Raw genomic sequence first — 24,449 nt, forward strand, 5'->3', positions numbered from 1 at the left:
GCGTATAGCAAGTTGTACCACTGCTGTGATGAGAAGACTTGTCCAGGTGCAGGTAGGTAGCGGGAGAGTCAGTGGTCTGCGTATAGCAAGTTGTACCACTGCTGTGAAGGGAAGACTTGTCCAGGTGCAGGTAGGTAGCGGGAGAGTCAGTGGTCTGCGTAAAGCAAGTTGTACCACTGCTGTGAAGGGAAGACTTGTCCAGGTGTAGGTAGGTAGCGGGAGAGTCAGTGGTCTGCGTATAGCAAGTTGTACCACTGCTGTGATGAGGTGAGGACTTGTCCAGGTGCGGATAAGTGGAGGAGTGATAAGAGTCTATAACTGTATAAATACAATTGGAGAGCAGAGGAGCTAGTCCCAAACAGATATGCAGCATCACAGCTAATAGTCTATAGCGGGTATGGATACCGCTGCTGAGTAGAGAGGCTTGTCCAAAGCGGATATGCAGGATAACAACTGATAGTCAATAACAAGTATGCATATCGCTGTTGAGTAGAGAAGCTTGTTCAAACAGATATGCAGCGTAACGGCTAATAGTCTATAGCGGGTATGGATACCGCTGCTGAGTAGAGAAGCTTGTCCAAAGCGGATATGCAGGATAACAGCTGATAGTCAATAACAAGTATGCATACTGCTGCTGAGTAGAGAAGCTTGTCCAACGAGGATATGCAGGCACAGCAGGAGAGCTGAGAGACTGTAGCGGGTATGGGAACCGCAGGTGAGCAGAGCAGGTAATCCAGCAGACAGCTGAAGACACAAGCAGGACACAGGAGTCAGTAGCGGGTATGGGAACCGCCGATGAGCAGAGCAGGTAATCCAGCAGACAGCTGAAGACACGAGCAGGACACAGGAGTCAGTAGCGGGTAATCAGCAGGAAACTGAAGATACAAGCAGAACACAGGAGACACCTTCAGAGACTCACAAGGAATGAGACTCAAGATCAGGCAACGATATCATGGCCACAGGTGCCTTAAATAGGGAGAGGTGATTGATCCACCAATTAGGTTAAAAGCAAAGTCATAAGAGTTCATGGATCCTGCGCATGCGCAGACCATCAAGATGGCGGACGGCCGCGGCTCAGGACAGGCACTGGCGGGAAGGATAGAGAACCACGCACCAGCGCAGAGGCACTCACGGTCCGGTGAGTGAAAGCTGTAGAGAGATGTTTATAAATTACATTCTTTTTTAAATATAAAGAAATATTTTTATTGGATATGAATCTGTCATTGTAACAAATAAATATTGTATTTCTTGAAAAACTGAAAATATCTGGACATTTTAACTGCTTCTTGATACTAAAAATCAATAATGCATCACATTGCACCCCCCACCACCACACACACATTTTCTCTCTTCACACATTCTGCTAGATTATGAAGTATGGGTAATTAATGGGAAGCTGAAAATTTGAAGTGGACTTTTAGTTAACATAATGAAGCCCAGCTTTATCAGTAAAATATAACTAATATAGCTGACTAAATTATATATGTATATAAATATATGTGTGCATATATATGTGCATGTGTGGTGGAGCTTAGTTGTATGTGTAAAACGCTATGTGTTCCAACTTATATTACATCGCTGTCAGAAATGGATGCCTGGCTAATGTATACTTCCAGTTACATAAACACATAATTAAGTGTAACATGAACCAGACTATAGTAGTTACAAACTGCTGTATAAGGGTAAAAAAAAACCTTATAATAGTATTGTACTGATAAATAGAACATAATATAAGAGTGGTAATCTGATTGGATAAGTGATATATTATAGTAATAGCCTACTAGAATAGAGATAAATAATTAAGCAGTATTGAAATTAAATTAGGTTGTTGTGGGTGAATACTATAAATGGAACTGGAGAACCTTCCAAAAGAAGTTGTCACTTTTCAAGGATGCGCCTTGTCACCAATATTATAATTTGCTTCATTCTGTTGGCAACAACTTCTGGGACAAGGTGATGGAGTAACCTTGTCTAGGAAAGCACAGGGTCAAAGTAAGCTAAGACTGCAGTGCTGGTAAAGTCTATCTTTAAAGTTGTAAAGGTGTGTTGAGCCTCCTTAGGTCAATTAATAGTGCAATTCTTGTTGGTAAAGTGCAGTGATTGAAGACACACATTTAGAAAAGTTTTGGATATATTGTCAATAATAATTGGCAAGCTAATGAAGAATTGAACTGCTTTAACATCCCTTGGAGTAGACCATTCAATAAACAATTGTTAGCAGGATCCATTTGCAATCCTTGCAGGGGAAAGTAAATAATCAAGGATCTCAAATAACTCCTATTCAAAAAAACAAAAATATTATGTTGGCATATTCATGACAATATGATTCAGTCATGTTTCCTGTGCTCCAGGAGAGATTGAGTACACCAGGTTGCCACCCAAGCCACTGCATACTGGTCAAAAAGAGCTTCGGAACCATCATTAATGAATTGCTGAAATGTAGTAAGGGTGTTACAAAGGCCAAATGGCAAGACACAGTATTTAGAATGGCTGTATCTAGTGAGAAATGCTAATATTCACTATCCAGTCTGAACAAAACCAGGCCATATGTGTCTTTATGGTCTAGCCTGGTAAAAAGTTTGGCAGATTGTAGGCAGTCCAATAACTCAGGAATTAGTGGAAGCATGTAGCAGATCCATATCCTGATTAAGTTTAAGGCACGGTAATTGAGTCCGGTACATAAGAACCTGTCCTTTTTCCCGAAAAAGAAAATGGGTCATTCCCCATCAGATCACCCAAAAAAAACATGAAATGTCCACCACCCATCTCAGATTTTTTTAATTTTTTTTTAGTTAAGAGAGGATGTCAAAACAATTATTTCTGCCAAATATCTTAACTGTCTGACAATTAGTTGATTAAATATTGATTTTTCAATTTATTAAATAATTTACCAATCGCGGATTCTCTATCCAGTTTATTTGAAGTAACGCGAGAGTTTATTAAGGAATCACCACAAAATTTAGACCCCTAAGGTAACTTTTCCTCCTGAATCCAAAAATCCAAACCAAATTACTTTATCTGCCTCATGGTTTGCGTTACGGCAAAAAAGCACGTTTTTCGAATATAATTAAAAACGCTAGATTCAATCGACATTAGGGATCCCATTTTTGGGGAGTGTTTAAAAAAAGTATACATTACTACCACAAAAAATCAGGCAGGTACTCTGTTTCATAGTGAAGAAAAAAAAATAATGAAGTTAATGTTAGATTACTGTTGTACCGCATACATAATTAACACAAGAAACCATGAAATTTAAAACCTTTAACATAACTTTAGTCCATAACTGAAGTTGAGTCAACAATTTCATTATTTTCCCCTTGTTTGGAACTTGTTGGAACGGTCTGTAATTTTCCTTAAAGTCTCAGCAGAAAATGTATACTGCCTTCCAGTACTTCCTTCGATAGTAGGCACTTCCGTTACACAGAGGACGCGAATAAAAGGAACAAAACACTTATCTCTTGAAGGCCAGGTCAGAACATTTGTTGATTGGTTTCGTTTCATGAAGTGTACCAGCACATCTTGTTCCTCCTCATTACATTGAATGATATACCCAATGTACCAGATGTTATCATACACTGCTGCTCTGTATGTTACAGGTTGCAGATCACTTTTGTCCACATTTTTTGTGACTGTGGTCATAGTGACACTAACTTTGGTTCCTACTGTCTTTATGTCGTCTGATGACAATCGATATATGTGTAGCTCATCATTACTAATAGGCCAAAATCTGTGATGAGAACGTGTTCCTGCCACAGTGGTTGCTCTTTTGTAGACAGCTATGCAGCTTGGTTTTGCAGTCTTGTATTTCGTTTTGTGACACATAAAAAAAAACTTTGTGCCGTGTACATTTTCATTTGCCCAGGTCCAAAGGTGTCAAGATGTTATGGGTTTCCACTGCTTGCAGACTGGTGCATGTCGCTAGACGTTTAACTGTCCCTCCAATGCCATCACATGGACTCTTACAATGAGATGTGGCAAAAAAATTAATTCTGCTTGAATGTTGAAGTCATCCTTATGGAAGCATAACGTTTTTGCAGTTCTTGTAATGTGCACTAGCACCATCACTAAAGTAGTAAACATACTCCAATAGTTTTGCTAAGTGTTTCATAACTACCGTAATGAAGGCATGCACAGTTATAGCTACATGCTCATGGGTATCGCTAATAACGCACAGTCTCACACAGTTTGAAATGTCACAATCATCTTAGCTAAAATATACAACAAGCCACACCATGTTATTTGGTCCACTTCAGTGACATAACTTTTAAGCTTTTTTGGACTACAGCATGTTTTCTGACACCATACCGATGATAGGATTGCTGTGTTGTTTGGGAAAAGACTCATCCATGAAGTTCCCCATGGACTCTAAACCCTGACCTAGAGGGACAGAGAGAGCCTCATAACTGTAGCTGGGTATTTGAAACTGAAGATGGTCAAATGGCAAAACTTGGCAATACCCAAGTGTCACGCACTGGACTCTAGTAGTCCGACTGTCAATTAACATATCCAGTATCTGGAGTGCTCCCTCTGAGCTAACTTTAGCTACACCTCCCGCCACACACACACACCGCCACCCTATAGCAGCGGGCCCATGGCTGAATGACAACTTTGTGAATGTGGTTATGTGACTTCTGACACACAAGCTCACACAAATCAAATCACACAGGCTATTTAAACCATGTTCTGTGCACTGATCAGTGTCAGAACATTAGGCTCCATTACTTGTACTCTAGTGTTTCTTGCAGATGCTTTGTGGCTGTTTCCAGTGCTACAGACTTGCACCATTTTTACTTCCTTCCAGTCTGTAGATTTGATACTACTCTGGATACATTACTGACCAGGCTTGTTCTGATGCTCCTTTCTGATCTCCATTTTGGCATGGCAAGGCAATGGCCCGCTAAGGCTCCCAAGTCAGGTGAATTTCCCAACCCTCGTATAAATTTCCAATACACAAGTTGTTTCTGAAGAAAGTGTACTACGTTAGCAAAACACACTCAGAGATTCTTACTATGGCGTCGGGCCCGCTCTTTCTCTGTCAATGAAACACAGACCCCACCAATTTGCAAGGTCCAACGATAAGAAGGGGATTGGTGAATATTTTCCTCTCAGCCATTCTTTAAGGTGGGTGTGAAATGTAGTACTTTTCAAGGTCATTAGAAGGATCTGTGAATTCCAACCCATCCTTGACCTTATCATCAAGACCCAAACAAGATCATGGTGTCAGGCAGTAGCATTCCAGTGAGTGTCATCCACCCATCTCTCGAATTTCATAGACTATTCCATCAGGGATCTGGAGCCTTGCCCATGATCAGTTCAGGGTGCCTTTGGCTGTAACACAATAGTGGGGGTAATCAAATGATGTTGCAAATACCTTCAAGTGAGAACAGGAACAGAGGGTCCGATCCACTCAAGATATTTGCCAACCCAATGCATCTCCTTTCAGCAGTGTGAGCAGCATCCCCACTTTCAGAGGATCAGTGAAAGTGCATGACTTCATAATAAACCAGTATTGAGCTACAAAATAGCAGCATTAACCATGTTCACCAATAAATGTCTCTGGCATAACCAATTGATTTCTCTGTTCCAGTAAAATACAAACAGTGGAACCACTGATGGAGCTGGTATAGGACCAGCAAGGACTGGACCTGAACTGGTGGTCCTCAGTTTTTCCACTTTTCCCTGTATCAGGGTTTTTGATCCTGTAACTGCATGAGGACTTAAACCAAAAATGACCAGGGGCAATACCTGGGTGGATTCCAACAGGATGACTAGTCTTCAATCAAACTTGAAGAAAAAAGAAAGTGCCTCTATAGGCAGAGGAAGATTTCAGAGTAGGCAGTTGGAGGATCAGGCAAAAGTCAGGAATGAAACCAGTCTAGAGCCAGAAAGGTAGACACAGGAATCCAATATAATAGACAGGAATGTTGGTTTAAGGAACAACAGCTCAACAAACTGGCAACTTGCTGATGGCCTGGCTGCCATCCTCCCTGTTGGCTGCCTCTTTTGATGTGTGTGAAAACATCACTTATGCACATAGGTACGGAAACTTTGCAAAAAACGTTGTCCATGCACAGACATGTAAAGTACTGGTTTGTTCCCTTTGATGTGAGTAGGAACTTTACTCCATAGTGCCATTTTCAAAAATAATTGTGGTGCAAGGATGCTGCCTAAACATGCAATACTGCAATGCCAACAACACATAGGAGATTCCTGAAAATTATACTGCAGAAGTTAAGAACCCTGACGATATGCTTTCTTAGAAATATTAACATTGTTTTATTCACAAAAGATAGAAATGCATTGAATTCTGTTCTTGTGTCACTCCAAATTATAATAACCTTTATGTACCATTTCTACAATTTTATATGTGAAAAACATAGGAGTAAATAAATTAAAAACGTAAAAAATTAAAAGTATGTCTCGCATTTGCCAATTTTAACTCCTAAAAGGAAATTGTTTACAATTTGAATCCCATGTCAGGAGGAATAAATGTATAAAGAGACTGTACATCAACAGTACAGCATTTGAAACATGTTTCCTGTGTTTTTGTCTTAATACACAGTAAAGTATGGCTACAGACTCTAAAATAAGATGTCAGAGCTGGAACATATTTTTATAAAGACATCTACATATTCTGACAACCTAAAAGTGACAGAATTTATCCTGGGACTAGTGGGCAACCTGGAGGGTCAACACATGGCTTAGGTATTTTTGATATGTGATAAAATGTGGGAATCTTGGTGTGAATATTAAGTAGGTATTTATACTTATGTGAAATAAACAAGCCTTCCCTGAAGCCAATATTTAACAACTCTTCAAGTTTAGCTACAAAGAATAGTGATGGAGCCTCATTTAATTTTTCATAAACATCCTTCTCTGCCAAGAGTTGAAGTGCCTCCTTTACATATTTATCCCTGTCTATCAATACAATTCCAACTCCCAAATCTGCTTGCTTTATGAGTAAATCAGTGTAATTCATTAATTAATCTCAGGGCCAACTTTTATTGTGATGCAAGAGTAGATTTCATGGTAAATGTATTACAAACACAGTTCACCCCCAAAACAATTATGGGCCCCAAAAACATTTTACAGGATAAAAATTAGATTTAATGCCAAACACAGAGGCAAAACTGATTAGCTTTTCAGTAAGCTTATAATTTTTGAGGAGCTTCTAGTGTTATCTTGCCTAATAAAGTGCCTCTTAAGAATCAAATATTGAATAAAATAATTTGCATCAGTGTTTGTGTGTGTTTATGAGGAGTTAATTGTTTCCAAATGGCTTAATAAAAAAAATAACTAAAAATAAACATTAGTTACTATTAGCCCTTCTGAAAAACCTAGGATCTACATTCAAAATTTAATCTAGTTTAAAATATATCAATATTTAAGATGTACACTATATGGACAAAAGCATTCGGATGCTTGACCATTACACCAACAGGGACTGTAATGACATTGTATTCAAGTACATATATTTTAATATGGATTTGGTCACCTATTTGCAGAGTTAAGAGGTTCCGCTCTTCTTGGAAGGCTTTTCACAAGATGTTGGAGTGTTTCTGTGGGAATTTGTGCCCATTGATTCTGTAGACTGATGTTGAATGAGAAGGCCTGGCTAGCAATCTCTGTTCCAGTTCATCCCAGAGGTGTTCGATGGGTATGAGGTCAGGGCTCTGTGAGGGACATTCAAGTTCTTCCACACCAAACTCATGAAACCATGTCTTTGTAGTCCTTGCTTTGTGCACTGGTGCACAGTCATGTTGGAATAGAAAAGTACCTTCCCCAAATTGTTGCTACAAAGTTGGAAGCATAGCATTGTCCAAAATGATTTGATATGCTGAAGCATTAAGATTGCCCTTCACTGGAGATAAGGGGCCTCACCCAAACCCTGAAAAACAGCCACATGCCATTATCCCTCCTCCACCAAACTTCACAGTTAGCATAATGCAATCAGACAGGTAACGTTCTCCAGGCATCCGCCAAACCCAGACTCGCCCACCTGACTGCCAATGAAGCCTGATTTATCACTCCACAGAACATGTTTTCACTGCTCCACAGTCGGTGTGCTTTACATGACTCCATCTGACGCTTGGCATTGATTTTGGTGATGTAAGGCTTGCATGCAGCTGCTCGGCCATAGAAACCCATTCCATTGTGCTTACATCAATGCCAGTGTAAGTTTGAAACTCCTCAGCTATGGAATCAGCAGAGCATTGGCAACTTTTACACACCATGCACCTTAGCAGTTGTTGATCCAGCTCTGTGATTTTACGTGGTCTTCCACTTGCTATTGTTCCTAAACATTTCCACTTTCTAATAATATCACTTACAGTTGACCGTGAAATATCCAGCAGGGATGAAATTTCACGAAACATCTTATTGCAAAGGTGGCATCCTATCACACTACCACGCTTGAAGTCACTGAGCTCATGACCCATTTTATATCACAAATGTTTGCAAATGTAGACTGCATGGCTAGGTGCTCTGGCAATGGGTCTGATGGAAACACCTCAATTCAATAATTAACATGTGCAGCCAAACACTTTTGTCCAAATAGTGTATGTAACTATTTATTCCCAATCTTGCTCTTCCAAACTCCATACAGCCCAGGCTGAAAAACAGAGATTGAGGCTCATGCTTTTACCTCCAGATCAAGCACTGCCCTCCGCTTCAAATTTAAAAATGATGACCTGAATTAATTCGGCCATTCTGTACTAAAAAACTAGCAGAGCCCCCGTGGTACTGGCAAGGGGGAGCACATTTTACAGTAGCTTGCGTTAGAGCTTTATGATGCACAATATTAAGCAAGATAACAAAAGGGAAACTCCTTTTAAAAAAACTGGAAGCCCACTGGCTACATTTTAATAAATTTGAAAAAAATATTAGAGACAGTGTTCCCTCCACGCTTTATTTTTTGGGCACTCCGCCCCACAAAATCCCTGCAGCCCAGCACTCTTTCACGTCAGTGAGGTGCGACTTTTGGCTATGTCACAGTGCCGGGGTGTCAAACTTCATGGCTGAGGGGGATGGCCCCTGTGTAAAAGGAAAAGCGCGGTTGCCGGTGGTTCAGTTGCTGGTAAACTGTGAAGACACTATTTGTTACTTGGGGGCCTTCTGTGTAGCTAGCATGTGGGGGCAGTATGTAGGCACTGTAAAAAATAATTGGTGTCCAAACAGCATTTGTGCAGTGTCATGTGCAAACTAATTTCTAGGCATATAAATCTGCAAATATGTGTTTGTGAATTAATTCCTAGAAATAGTGTGACATGGCTCAGAGGAGCTGTTTAAATCAATATGTTTGATTATGTTAAACTCCCCAGAGGATGCTGTTAGATAAGAGCCCAGATCCATTGTATCACCTTGTATCATTTATTGCAGGTCGCAAAAGTGAAAGCCTTTGAAAATATCTCTTTCAGGACAGTGAAATCAAACACACCTCTGGGAAGCCTCAGACATGCCGACTACAGAGACAGGTTTATATGTGAAAGACAAATTCAAGCTGAATAGGGTCAAAGGAAATTATCATATAATTTTCTCCAATATCATACTTACCAAGGGCATGTGTGGTATACAGATAAAGGGGAATTTATGACATGTTCTGTGGAGGTAAAACCATGTTTGTACGTCACACTGGTGAAAAGTTAGGACTGGGTAACACAAACCTGACTTAGAAGGTGTTATGACTCCAACAGAGTCATAAAACCTTAATTTGTATTAACACAGACCATTGAGTTCAGACATCACTGGAAGGGGGTTGTGGGCCCTGCAGCTTGGTTTTAAAAGTGCACTCTGACTGTAAGGTTTTGTTCACTTTTGGGAGTCAATCTGATATTGAAGAGTGTCCCATTTTTTCTGCTTCTCTCAGCACCAGAAATTTGATTATATGTGAGTTATCAATTCTGTGTTTTATCCCTTTTATAAGAAACAATTGCACTATATCTGTATGTCATTTTACTAACTGTTTTATCTTAAGCATTGTGGATGTATTTTCCATATTAAATTACACTTAATAAATTCAAGTCTCTGTGTTCTTACGAATTCACGTGAAACTTTTGTCAAAACACTACATAATTGAAAACTGAGGAGAACATTGTGGTCTATGTTAACTCTGATTAAAGTAAATTGTGCTAGATTGGTTCCAAGGGAGAACAGAAGGATTCCTAAATAAGTTTTAGGTCTTCATGTAAAACCTTGGTGGTGGCATAGTTGACATGACAAAACTAGTGTGTGGCATAGATAGGGAAGGATTTAATCATTTTAGACAGACCAGGTGGTTGATTTTGATTAACCCTTTGTCACAGTCACGCTACACAGGCTCAAGTGGGTGCTGTTCGAGACATGCAGTATCTGGGCACTGTTTAAAAAATTGTGTGCATATAAACAACATTGGGGTAGTATCTGGTTGCTGTTAAAAAATATATCTGTGTTTCAAACACAAGTACAAACACAACAACAGAGCCAGAGATTTCCAACAAGGACATAGCAGACGAGGCTGGTAAATCTTATCAATCACAGTCTATTTTGCACAAAAAATGTTTCTCTAAACATCGCATATCGTGAGTAAACGGTGACTGGTTTAATATATTGTAGTGGTTATTGGTAAAAGATAATGGAATGATTTGTTCCACGCATATAAAATATGGAAAGAGACAAGCCACAAACAAGGAAGTGACTTGGGTGACTATTCTGTGCAAAAGACTTAGAAAATAAATTTTAAATGACCATGAGCAAAGTAAATTACATACTGATTCGTGTTCAAATATACTTCAAAAACATGTCCTTGAAGAAACTGGGTTAGGGAAAATTGAACGATCAATTTCAGTTTTCAGCAACTTGCAGAGAGATGCTTTTGTGGGAGCTTTAAGAACTATGTATTGGTTGGCAAAAAATTAACTTGACATTTTAGCTTCACAAATAAGAAGTGAATTACTAAAATATTTCCATTTGGCCGATTACTTCACTTTTGAAGCAGGTTATTATATAAATTAAATACGTTTGCCAACTTAAAGAAGAGATTACTGTTAGTTTTATATCAACATGTAGTATCATTGATGGCAAAGATGAAACTATAACTAACAAAATAATTGAAAAAAACTGCCTATACAGGGTTGAAAAAAAATCTAACTTGGTGGGTCAAGGCTCCGATGGAGCAACTGTCAAGACTGAGAAGCACAAAGGAGTAGCAAAAGTATTAAACGATGAAACACGCGGAGTCATAGTGCATCATTTAGTAAAATATAACGCTATCTTAAGATGACTATTCTTTCTTTTTCAAAATTCACCATTTAGAGTGGCTGGTTTAACTGAAATCCAAAATATACTGCACAACTTAAATGGTTAGTGACACTAGGTGGCTGTCTGTTGATTTTGCAGTACAGTCTTTAACAGAATGCTTGGCGAGTGTCATTGCTGCAGTGGAAAGATAAGCCACTGAATGAAATGATGTTACAGTTGCGGTGGTAGTCATTAAAACGGCACTTTAAATACACTTTATAACCATTTTATATAAATACACTTTATAACCTAGAGCCAGCCATTGCAGCATTTAAAGCGGCAATGGCTGGCCCCACCTCCTGTATAATGTAATCCAGGTGATGGGGCCAGCCATTGCCGCTTTAAAAGTGTCGTTTTTACTGTGTCCATTCTCAGTGACGTCATTTGTGACTGTACATATTTATTTCAGTCGTATTTTTCATTGGAAGGCGATTGAAGATGTCGGGTTCCAGTGCATGTCTGTTATATCGTAAGTACATATTTTCATGTTGTCTGTGTTATGGCAATCGGTATTGTTTTGTAGTTATAAAGTATGTCGACATTTAAAGTGCCATTAAACCCTACCACACCCCACAGTTGAAGGTTTAAGCAAATATATGAGAACATACATTTTCACAGCTTCACTTATGATGCTTTCACATGTACTGCCTCATTTGACAATTTGGCAAAGGCAAGATGTTAATTTAACAGAAATAAGCCCTATTTTAGAATCTACAAAACTATGCATTATAGAATTGAGGTACTCATTTTAAAAATCTCCATCTCGCTGGTGAATGGTGAGACATTCAAATACATTGTTCTGATGCTAATACCACTGTTTTAAGATGAACATATATGCTACTACTACATTTAAAGGTTCGTTTGACTAAATGTTTCGCTGGATCTTTGCTGAGCATTGATTTGATTACTTTTTGTCCATTTCTTTCAACTGTATTCTTTATGTCAATCATCTCTTATTGTTGTACTGACCTTACAAAATAAAACTTTAGAAAAAAAAAAAGATGAACATATATGGTAAATACATAAGCACAGTTATTAACCACCTAGAAGCATGATTTCCAGATGTGCCAATCATATCCTGTTTTTCAAGAGTTTTCAAAACAGACAGCAATGATCAAAATGAGGCTTGTGCGATTGTTTTTGAGAAATATTCTAAAAATGCAAGTCTTGAAATCTTAAACTATGAAAATAGTAAACTAGAATGGGCAGCTGCACCAAAATTGTTTCAACTAGAGTCTTACAAAAATCTATATTCAAAACAAATAATGCATAAATGTTCAACAACAATTGACTACAAAGAATCTTTTCCAAATTTAACAAAACTAGCTGCTATTGGATTGACCATACCTGTAAGCATAGCTGAATATGAAAATTGGAGAATTATACTTACCGCTAATTTCCTTTCCTTGAAATACTCCATAGCAGACCTCACAATGGCTTAACTCCCTATTCAGCTGAGTGTAGACAGGAAAAATTCAACACACCTGGAAGGTATATAAGGTGACTCCTCCTCCACATTGGTTTCTTTCGCAACTTCCCAAGTTGTCCTCCAAAATGTAACGATAGAACATGGTTGAGAAACATAGGGCTGCCATGGAGTATTTCAAGGAAAGGAAATTAACGGGAAGTATAATTCTCCAATTTTCTGTTTCCTACTCCATGGCAGCTCTCACAATAGATGTATCAAAGCAGTATAAATAGTAGGGTGGGCAAAGACAATCAACACACTGATGATGCTGAAATTAATATTTATTAAACAGTCTTTTGGAGAAACAGTCTTTTAGGGAACATGTAAATTGTGGTTGTAGCAGTGTCACAGACCACAACCCCTTGGAGGTTGGGAAAGGTGTACAAGTGTCTTTAAAAAGCTGAAACCAGTTACAAGAACTTGTCAGCTCTTGGGTTTCAATCTAATTGAAGGACTGTCCATCTCTTCTGCTTGTCCCAGCCATATAGATTATCAGATGTAAGTTTATGCTCTGTACATTCATCTATTATGCAATCTTTTATTTGTATATCAATTGTTTATTAATTGATTTATATAACCTGTAAGCATTGTACTTTTTGTGTATTAAATCTAAACATTAATAAGTGCTGTAGTCATTGCTCTAAACAAATTCACTGCCTGTTTAGAAGAGACAGATTGCTTGGCTGGGTTAACCCTTTAGATATCAGTGAGTGACAAGTGATAAGTGTTAACTATTTTACCTACAACAGCACAGAGGATGCGCAATTGGGTAATTAAGTCATAGGTTTGCTACAGGCCTTATACAAAGCTGGCGGTAGTTGCGTTGAGGTTTGAAGCATGTGTCTGTGTTGGGAAAGGGACAAGCTAAATCTGTATCCTAAGAGAGAAGTGAGTAAGAGACTTAGGCTGGAATCCGGTGTGGTCCCTTACAGTAAGCTTCCAAGTCACGAGTGTGGTTTGTGACTGGTAAAGGTAGTCAGGAAAGGTTTCCTGACAAAATAGAGGTGATATATTGTTTGACTGTGAGAAGATATTAAAAGATATTAAATCAGGGAATGGCTAAAGGTGGCTATTCCTGACAGTCTGCATTGATGATTATCTAGATGCTTTGCTGATGTCTGGGCCTTGCATGCCCAGGAGATCCCCACAGCCCTCGTTGAGTATGCCTTCAACAGTGTAGGCACTTCATGCCCTTTCCCTTGTAGGCTTGTGGAATCACTTCTTTCATCTATCTTGTCAATGTAGGTTTTGAAGGACGCACATCCCTTGCGGGAACCTTTGGGAAGTACAAAGAGTTGCTTTGTTTATCTGAAACCTTCTGTTCTAGCGAGATAAAGAGACACTGCTCCAACCACGTCTAGAGTTGTTCTTCTCTTTTATTAGTTGGATACACACAGAGACGGCAGAACTAATTCCTGATTTATATGGAAGGAAGAAACAACCTTAGGCAAAGAAGCAGGATTAGTCCTTGAAATCACTCTATCCATATAGATGTTTAAGGGTTCTTTATACCACAAAGCATAAAGATCATCCACTCAACAGGCTGAAGTGATTGCCACTAGAAATAATACTTTCACAAAACAATTGAGGGATTGAAAGTCCAGCACAGTCCTAAAAGCTCCTGATGCCATTTGAACTAGAAATAGTTTTGAAAAGAACACTCTGCTTTTCTGGCTTGCAGAAATAGCTTCTGCGGTCAACAGGCTCTAGAGGCCGTCTTCCAAAGCCTGCTGTTCTAAGAGGGATGATGGACTTGAGATATGACAAACTTGTCTCCTTGAGGGCCAAGTATGAAATTCTATCTAGAACCCTTTGGTGACTACCTCCTGAACCCACTAATCCTGAGTGGTCAGTTTCCAAACCTCTGCATAGTGTACAATTCTGCCACCAACAGAGGTTGGATTTGAAAACAGTCATTGTGTTCTTTGTTGTCCTTGCCTGCTCCTTTTTGCTTTAAAGGGCCGATAGGACCGTCTCGCAATATTATAAAACTGTCTAGAGTACTGATTCCCAGGTCTATAGGCACAAGCCTCTTTGAATTGCTGCCTAGAGGAGAAATTTGAAAAACACCTTCCACTCCTATCTTGCGGTAGGCCACTAGCGCTAACAGCAGCAGACCTTTGCATCATATCATCGAGTTTTTCACCAAAAAGAAAAGTCCCTTCAAACGAAAGCGTGGGCAGGCGTTTTGATTGATTGCCGGTCTACTGCACACAGGCGTAGCCAAAGAGATCTTCTTGCTACTACCGCTGAAGAGATGCTTCTGGAAGACAAAACAATAATATCCAGCAAGGCCTCACACATAAAATCATTGCTTTGTTGCATAATTTAACGATTTGTGGGCAGCACGGTGGCGTAGTGGTTAGCACATCTGCCTTACAGCACTGGGGTCATGAGTTCAATATGGGTAGAATTGCTTCCATGGGCTGAATTCGCTCATAACAACATGTACCATGAGTCATCTTCTAAAACTCCATTCTTTGTGGTTTACGGTCACCATCCGTCTTTTCCGAAATTTCCTGCCCTCCCTCCCACCCAAGTTCCTGCTGTAGAGACTGTTTGCTAAACCTTCAAAAATATTTGGTCTCAGGTCAAAACCTGTTTAAAGAAGACATATGCCAGATATAAGTCTTTTGCATATAAAAGGAGACGGGCTATTCCACCACTGAAAATCGGAGATCATGTTTGGTTATCAACCTAAAATATCCGTTTGAAGGTCCCATCTATGAAGTTCGCTCCTCGTTTTATTGGTCTGTATAGGATCATTCAAGTTATAAATCCAGTTTGTTTCAAACTTCTACTTCCTAAGAACCTGCGTATTTCCAATGCTTTCAATGTGTCTTTGCTCAAACTTCTTATCATCAATCGTTTCTCGGTCCCTCCTTCAGCACCTCGGCCAGTTCAAATTCATCAAGAGGAGGACTTTGAGATTACTCACGTTTTGGATGCAAAAATTTTGCGGAGTTCTTCGTTTCCTCGTTCATTGGAAGGGCTTTGGTCCTGAGGAGCGCTCATGGATCAAAGCTGAAGATCTTAACGCTCCAGCTCTTCTTAAGAAGTTTTATTCCAAGTATCCGGACAAACCCAGTTCCAGGTGTTCTGTGCCCACCTTTAAAAGGGGGGGTACTGTAACTCACCGGACTGTGAGTGCCGCTTCTCGTGTTTAGGAACCGTGGCCGTCCACCATCCTGAGGGTCTGTGCATGTGCAGCCCTTTCAAACCTTCAGTACCTGTTGCTTTTAGTTAATTGGCTGATCAGGCAACACTCCCTATTTAAAGCACCTGTGGTCTATACCTCGTGGCCTGATCTTGGAGTCTCATTCCCCATGAGCCTCTGAAAGTGTTTCTGTTTCCTCGTGTATTCAGCTCCTGCTGATTCCTGTTGTTCGTTTGTGGTTTCCAGACCACTTCAACTCTCCAGTGTTCATCGTGTCTGCAGCCAGCTGATTCCTATCCGCTGTCTCCGTGCTTCTAGTGTTCCTGCTCATTTCAACTCGCCTGTCTTCATCGGGTCAGCGCTCCGCTGCTTTCATCTCAGCTACTGGTTATCAGACCGCTTCAACTCTCCCGTGTTCTCCGGGTGTCCAGTTCCATATACTACTGCTTCCTGAGTATTGCCTTGTTCTTGCTGGTCTACCTACCGTGCGCTGCACCAACTTGGTTATCGCTTCCATCTTCCAGTGGTCTCTCCTCCTGCCGGCCTTCAGCCGCTCAGGTATCCCTGCACGTCTCTCTGACAGCCTGCTCTCCTGAACCGCGGTATGCATACTTCTCATTGACTGTGCTTGTGTATTGCATATCTAGCTGGACTGAGTTTGTTCTCCTCCGGAGTTCCTATCCACTGAGACTATTGCTATCATTTGACTGTGTTTCCTATTTGCCTGGATAGTTATTGTGACTCTGTATATTTGTGCAGTGCTGCTCAGTTATTATTATATTGTGCATATCATCGTGGGATCAAGTTCTGTGTGCCCGTGTATACTCTGCATTGCATTCATCTCCCCGTGCTCCTCCTCACATATATATTGCAGTAGTACAACTTGCTAGATGCAGACCACTGTCTCCTGTTCCCTGTGACACCAGTTTCAAGTATCCTCTCACGTAGCAGTGGTACAACTTGCTAACGCAGACCACTGACTCCCCTGATACCGTCACCTGGATTCCATTCCTTCACCTAGACAGCGGTACAACTTGCTATACGCAGACCGCTGACTCTCACCATCTCCTCGTTACTCCTGGACATTCCTCCTCACTATAGCAGTGGTACAACTTGCTATCCGCAGACCACTGACTACCCTCACGTTTCCTTGTCCATCTAGTTCCTCGTGTACAGTTATCTACCTATTACCAGTGCTGCTAGTCATAGACTTTTCTCGAGTATTCTCTTACCATCTGCTGTCTCCTGTTCCGTGGTCATCCCGCTACCAGAGTACCATATTACCAACTATACTGCTCTGGTAAGTCCATCATCTGGTGATACCTGGGTAAAGACTCCTAGTGCCCGTGACAAGAACTTTATTGGAAAATATACCCAGCGCTGTCTACCTAAAATGTGTAAATAAGTATGAAAATGGGGTGCTACCTTTGGGGATTTAATGGTCTTCCTACCATTCGGATTAGAGAATAATATGGTTCCCTGGCTCTCCACCTCTATAACTATATGAGACAGAGTATATGGTCATAAAGTGAAAACAATTCTTTATACAATATAATAAAGGTTAAAAAAGGTGACATCTACTGTTCTGGCCAGAGTGCAACAACAGTAAATATAGGTTGTGAGCAGACAGATTAATAACAAATCCAATACTGCACATAAATAATTAAAGTCATTAAAAAAAGAGCCTAAGCTCACCCTTTGTATGTAGATAAGCACAATTCAGAACACAAAAATCCTGGTAGTATAACGGAATATCGTTGTCACTTTGGTAGGAATGCATATGTCTCAGATGAAACCTAAGACTTTGCACGATTTCAATAATGTCAGTTCCGATAAGGGGTATGAACGACTTACAGTTTGTAGGGGAAAACAGTTCTTGTATCCATCTCGTTGTTGCCCGTATTTGCACTCCAAGTCCCCTGGATAGGAAAAGAAGGGCAGTCTGTAGACGAACTATGTTGCTGTCAGGATGGTACTTGCTTGCACATGTGCAGCCGGTTCACGATGCTCCCAGCTGTCAGTATCTCTGTCTGCAACTTCTTACGTCTCGCTTAGCGGGCAAATCTTCTATGGCTCCAGCTTAATGGTTGAAAGAGCTGGGCGAGTCACTATGATGATAATACGATGGGTAAGGTTGAAATGAAGCTATTTGAGAGATTAACCAACGCGTTTCACCTCTATAATGGAAGCTTTTTCAGGGATAAGTAGAAATCCAATGCTTTTTGAGTAGATAGTAATATGGCAGTCCGTATTTAAAAGACTACCAAATGAGCAGCCGACATGATTGACTCTTTCTGTGTCTCCCTCTCTCTGGAAAGTTTCAGTTTTGGTCTCTCTAAAAAGAATCCCCTTCCCATCAGTTTCTCTTTATTTCATTTCCTGTATGGGAGTTTTATCCCATTGCCTCAGTTAAGTTCACTTTTTTGGTATGGTTTTTAAACAATGTGTAAATTATGTATGTGGTACAACAGTAATCAAACACCAACTCCATTATTTTTTTCTCCCCACTATGAAACAGAGTTCCCTGCTGATTTTTTTTTGTGGTAGTAATTTATACCTTTTTTAAACACCCCCAAAAAAATGGGATCCATAATGTCAATTGAACCTAGCGTTTTTAATTGTATTCGAAAAACATGCGTTTTGCCGTAACGCAAAACATGAGGCAGATAAAGTAATTTGGTTTGGATTTTTGAATTCGGAAGGAAGAGATACCTTAGGGGTCCAAATTTTAGGGTGATTCCTTAATAAACACCCGTGATACTTTGACACTGTATTGTATGATGAATCTTATGGAAGAGAACTTTAGTTTGAACCTAGAAGCGAAACAGAGGGTCTTGACACCAGTTAAAACCCTGATAATCAATGCAGGGGCAGAGCCCTCCATCTTTCTTTTTAACAAAAAAGAATCCTGCTCCAGCAGGAGGAATATTTTCTTATAAAATCCCTTTTTAAGTTGTCCTTGATGTACGCAGGCACAGCTTGTGATTCAGGTAAAGACAAGTAGGAGACTTGTTTGGCAATAGCTCGACAGTACAGTCCCAGGGCCGATGTGGGGCTAACTTGGAAGCTTCTTGCTCACAAAATAGGAGTATGCGGCTTATTTGTTGGACTATCCAAAGACATTGTAAGAGAGGATGTGAAATCTTTCAGAAGGCAAAGAGAGGGGCAGTTGGGTCCCCAGGAAAATACTTGAGCTTTCTGCCAATCTAGAACCGGTCAAGGGAGACCCAAGACCAGAGGATTTAGGAAACACTAGGAAGTTATGTAGAACCCCCTCAATCCTACTGCCGTCAATGGCAGTATTGGAAACAGGTTGGCACAATGAAACTGTGGGTAAGGACAGCTTCGCTGCCATCGCAGCAGAAATAAAATTCCCAGCGGTGCCGGAATTGATGAGGACAGGTAGGGAAACCTGCTGATTGGAATTATGAAGAAGTACACCAACTGAAAAACTAGTGTCACAGAGAGAAAATTCTTCCATACCTAACCCAGCCTCTCCAGAGTCGATTAGGTCTTCACGTTTCCTGGGCGCCTAGGAAAATTTCAATGGAGATGACCTGGTTCCCACAGTACAAGCACGTTATTTTTATATCGTGTCTCCCTTTCTTCTGGGGAGAGGCATGCACAACCGAGCTGCATGGGTTCCTCCACAGATATTACAGGATTCTGGGACCCAGGAGTTAGGCGTAGGCTAGTGCGGCGGGAGTGTTCTCTCTCAAGTCCTCTCCCTAAAACGATATCATATTGGTTGCACAGAGAGATAAGAGTGTCAAGGGAGACAGGAAGTTCACGATCTGCAAGTTCATCCTTAATCTGATCGGATAATCCCTGCCAAAACGTGGCTAAAAGTGCTTTATTGTTCCACTGTAACTCAGCAGCCAAAGTACGGAATTGAATTGCGTACTGACAGAGAGGGAGCGATCCCTGACGTAAGTGAAGAATACCAGAAGCTGCGCTAGAAATCCGACCAGGTTCATCAAAAATCTTTTTAAGTTTCCAGGAAGGTGGAACGATTGTGCAACAAGGGTTCATTGCACTTCCACAACGGAGAAGCACAACGGAGAGGCCCATGCTAGAGCTTGTCCGGACAGAAGAGAAATAATGTATGCAACTTTAGTCTTCTCAGTAGAAAAGTCATCTCTTCAGTCACCATCTGTGACGAGGGCTAGCCAGCGCCGCTGCTTTCAGGGGTCACATTACTGTTAACACAGCTTGATTAAGAAAGGCGAATTGGGTTGGATAGGGCTGAGTTGCCAAATACAACATTGCACAAATCATAATATTTCCAGTGTCACTTTTCTTTTTGCTGTGGTCATGTATTTTGCTATATTGCTTCCTGAGGGACTTGAATTTGTTGACAAATTGCTGCTGTGAATGCTTGAGATTCTCCAGTCACTCAATATATTTGCAATGTTCCCATAAATAGTTGCATTTTTCACTGTACCAGTAATTTGTATTTTTTTATCTCCTCTCTGACATCCAGTAGTTCTCTCACTTCTGTGTCCTGTCAATTCACCATCCCTTCCGTTCTGCAGCATGTAGAATATGCCATCGGAGAGCGTTTCCGATGCACCAATAAGATGCTTTTAGCAGAACCCAGGTAGATTAACCCGGGAACACCTTTCAGAATGCAGCGTATCTGGCTCCAACATAGGAATAACACTGGGACCCGGATCATATGACCCATTCAAACACGACCTGGGTTATTCCCGAGTCCATGCCTCTGCATGAAAGGGGTATAAATGGCAACCTTGATTGAAAAATACCCTCTTTTAAGAGTGTTAAGATCTCATCCTCCCAGCTCCAAAACAAATCGGACACCATCATTTTAAAGAGGGTAGTCCCCCATTTAGTTATTTCCCATTGACCAATTTATTGCAGCAGGCAATAAATAACATTGAACTATACAGAAAAGAGTGGGCTCAAAAAAGAGCTCAGATCACAAGGCTCGCAATAATCAGGGCACCCTGATTTTAAAGAACGAACTTCATTCCTGTAAATATGGGAGTCCCTTTTTATTCATTGTGTGTTGATCACTATTGTTATACATATTTATGTAAATAAAAGTGGTAGTTGCATATTCGTACTCATGTCACCTCTTTAAGCCAAGTCAACCCATATAAATGGGGTGACATTTATTTTGGGAGACTAACAGTTATTCAGAGAGCTATCCCAATCCCTCTTTATCAACGGCTTGTCATAGAAACATATAGTTTTCTATGTGTCTATGTCCAAATTTAATAAAGAAATGAAAAATGTAAAAAAAAGGTTATCATTATTGTGCCACATTCTTGTGTATCAGACTTGGATTAGAAAGGTAATAAACAACTCATTTGCTGCAGTAGGTTGTCTGCTTCCTTAAATGATGTGCCACCCCAACCTTTTCATTGTACCTATGTGACCTTCACAATGGACTCATCTCATACTTATTTATTTTTAATCACTCAAAAAGTGGTAGATGCATATTTGTACTCCTAGCATCCCCATAGAGTAGGTAAAACCATAAGAAGAAAAACATTCTCATAGAGGAAAATATGGCAATACCATCTTTACATTTGTTTGCCCATTTTTTTTAGTAAATAAAAAAAAAAAAAAAGGCATGACAAGAACATGTGACAGGTGGGTCGCTCTAGAAATGACAAAAACACCTAAAAATGTATATTAGGCTCATTTTTAAAAAACAAAATTCCTCCACCACTAAGAGTTGAGTTGGGTCATAAGCAAACAAACACACTTAGGAAACCTAAACATACCAAAAGGAATTCAAAACCCAATCCAGGCAAAAGTTATGGTCAATGGAACATTCCTTGAAAAAAAAAATATATAGTATGGGATTTATGAAAGTGCAGTTTTGTAATTTCTCATGTGGTCTGATGTGACGGCAAAACCACACATCAAATGAAAAGGTCCAAGATTGTGCTAAATACAGAAATATATATATCTATAAAATATATCAAAGAGCAGAAAAGAGCAGATAATGGTGTAAAAATATGTTGTATAATATATGTGCTGTATATTTCCCAAAGAAGGGCACTCATGGGACTAGAACATTTCAGCAAATTAAAAAAATTGGTCAGATCACACAAAGCATCAGCAACCTTTTGGAGTCCATCTTAGCTCCTTTTTCAAGCTGTTGTAGGCAAAAATATTTTTCAATTTACTCTAAACATAATGTGAAGTTAACAAGTGTGTTTGGTCTCCACAATTTTATGTTAATATACAGAACCTTTAATTTTATTCTGAATGGTAATACTGTATATCTTTATATTGCAGGCACCTGCTACTCTCCACAGGTGAATTCGGTTCCAAGGTGAAGGTGCTAATAATTTTGTCCAGCCAAGTTACTATTTTAGTAATTGTGCTGCTTTTTGTGTTTTATTCCACTGCACACTAAATACATACATATGTGGATACCAAAATATATTTTAATTTCAACAATTTGTGGGGAAAAAATAGGACAAAAAAACTGAAAGGGTGCCAATATTTTTGGCCACAGATGTGTGTACATATATATATATACACACACACACATATATGATGAATTCAGAAACAATTGTATGATATAACTGAAATTGTACAGATCGATATAAATATATCATAACTAGAATAAAACTATGAATGTTTTATTTGGTTAATATAAATGAAAACAAATATGGTAAACACCTCAACCTCCTATGAAAATGCATTTTGCATAGTCCATGTTGTTTATCGATCTATTATAGAACAGTTCTACTAGCTCACAATGTTATATGGAGTGAGTCCTTTAGTATAGCTAGCTATATATTAATACCATACAAATCCAGAGGAAACACAAATGAACAAAGGGATAGCATACTAACTGAACTCAAAGACCTGATTGGAGTTGGACCCATGACCTCGGCGCTGTGAGGTAGCAATGCTGAGCGCTGTACCACACACACAATATATATATATATATATATATATATATATATATATATATATATATATATATATATATATATATATATATATACATATACATACATACACACACAAACACATACTTGCCATAAAATGCTCAACAAGGTTCAGATCTGGTGACTGTGAAGGTGATGACCTAACCCACACTTGCAGTGTGGATGGCAGGATTATAATCTCGGAAAATACCCCTCCAGTCAGGAAAAGTGCCAGTAAATAGCAATTAGCATTGATGTTGCCTCCTATGGAATTGGCTGCTCCTAAACTATGCCAGGAAAGTTTTCCCACACAATAAAACACCCTTCACTAATGGAAGCACTAAACACTGTAGAGTTTTTTAGGTTTAGCCCTACATAAGCACTCGTCTGTGTCAAAAACATGGTTAAAGGTGATTCATCTAACTATTTCACTTTCCTAATAGTCCACAGCCTGTGCTCTTTGCACCACTGAGCTTGCAAATGGGCATTGCCAGGTGTGACAAGTGGTTTATGCTCTGTAACTTCACTAGGATAGCCTTCTGCTTATGTGGAGTTGTCATTGGACATTTTATGATTAAACCGGCTGCTCACACCACAGGTTGCAATTTGCAGTAAATTGATTTGCAGTTGCTTGCCTATTTTAGATTTCATTCTTAAAATACTGTACTGTATTGCTTATAAAACATTAGCAACTTGAGCTGTCTTAATCACTGAAACTCCTACTAAACACTGCCCAAAATTACCCTTTCAAAGTCAGTCTCCTCTTGCAGCCACACTAGCTATTAGGACAAGGAATCAGGACAATCCAGCATTTATTTGCAGGACCTTAACCATGCTGGCATGTCATTTGCTTAACGCATGAATCACAATTGTATTGAGACCCTTGCTTTCAATAAACTTGGTGTCCCTCATTTAATCAGTTGTTACCCATTTTGCTCACTACCTATATATATTTATACATACATACACATTACGTATGAGGTTTCTTTAGAGGTGAGTCATTCCACATCAAATCAACACAGGGTTTCAAACTGACAGCTTCAGACTGTAATGAAATTTGGTATAATAAATGCTGTCATGGCTATATAGAAAACCCCCAAATACAAGGCTGATATGTACATTGCTTTTGAAGTTATATCTTTAAAGTTGCACTTTTTAAACAAAAAAATTTGTTTAACATTTCTTTAAATTGCATTTGTAGTTCACCTGATTGAGCTAGAGAGTTGGGCAAGGTTTCATGTTAAAACTCTTCTTATGGGCATGCATATCATACAGTCAAGTCCATAAATATTGGGACATCGACACAATTCTCATATTTTGGGCTCTATACACCACCACAATGGATTTGAAATGAAACTAACAAGATGTGCTTTAACTGTAGACTTTCAGCTTTAATTTGAGGGTATTTACATCTAAATCAGGTGAATGGTGTAGGAATTACAATAGTTTCTATATGTGCATCACACTTTTTAAGGGACCAAAAGTAATGGGACAATCGACTCAAAAGCAATTTCATGGACATGTGTGAGCTATTCCCTCGTTATTTCATCATCAATTAAGCAGGTAAAAGGTCTAGAGTTGATTCTAGGTGTGACATTTGCATTTGGAATCTGTTGCTGTTGATTTTCAATAT

This window comes from Mixophyes fleayi, chromosome 6 (genome assembly GCF_038048845.1).
Source record: "Mixophyes fleayi isolate aMixFle1 chromosome 6, aMixFle1.hap1, whole genome shotgun sequence".
In the NCBI taxonomy this organism is placed as follows: Eukaryota; Metazoa; Chordata; class Amphibia; order Anura; family Limnodynastidae; genus Mixophyes; species Mixophyes fleayi.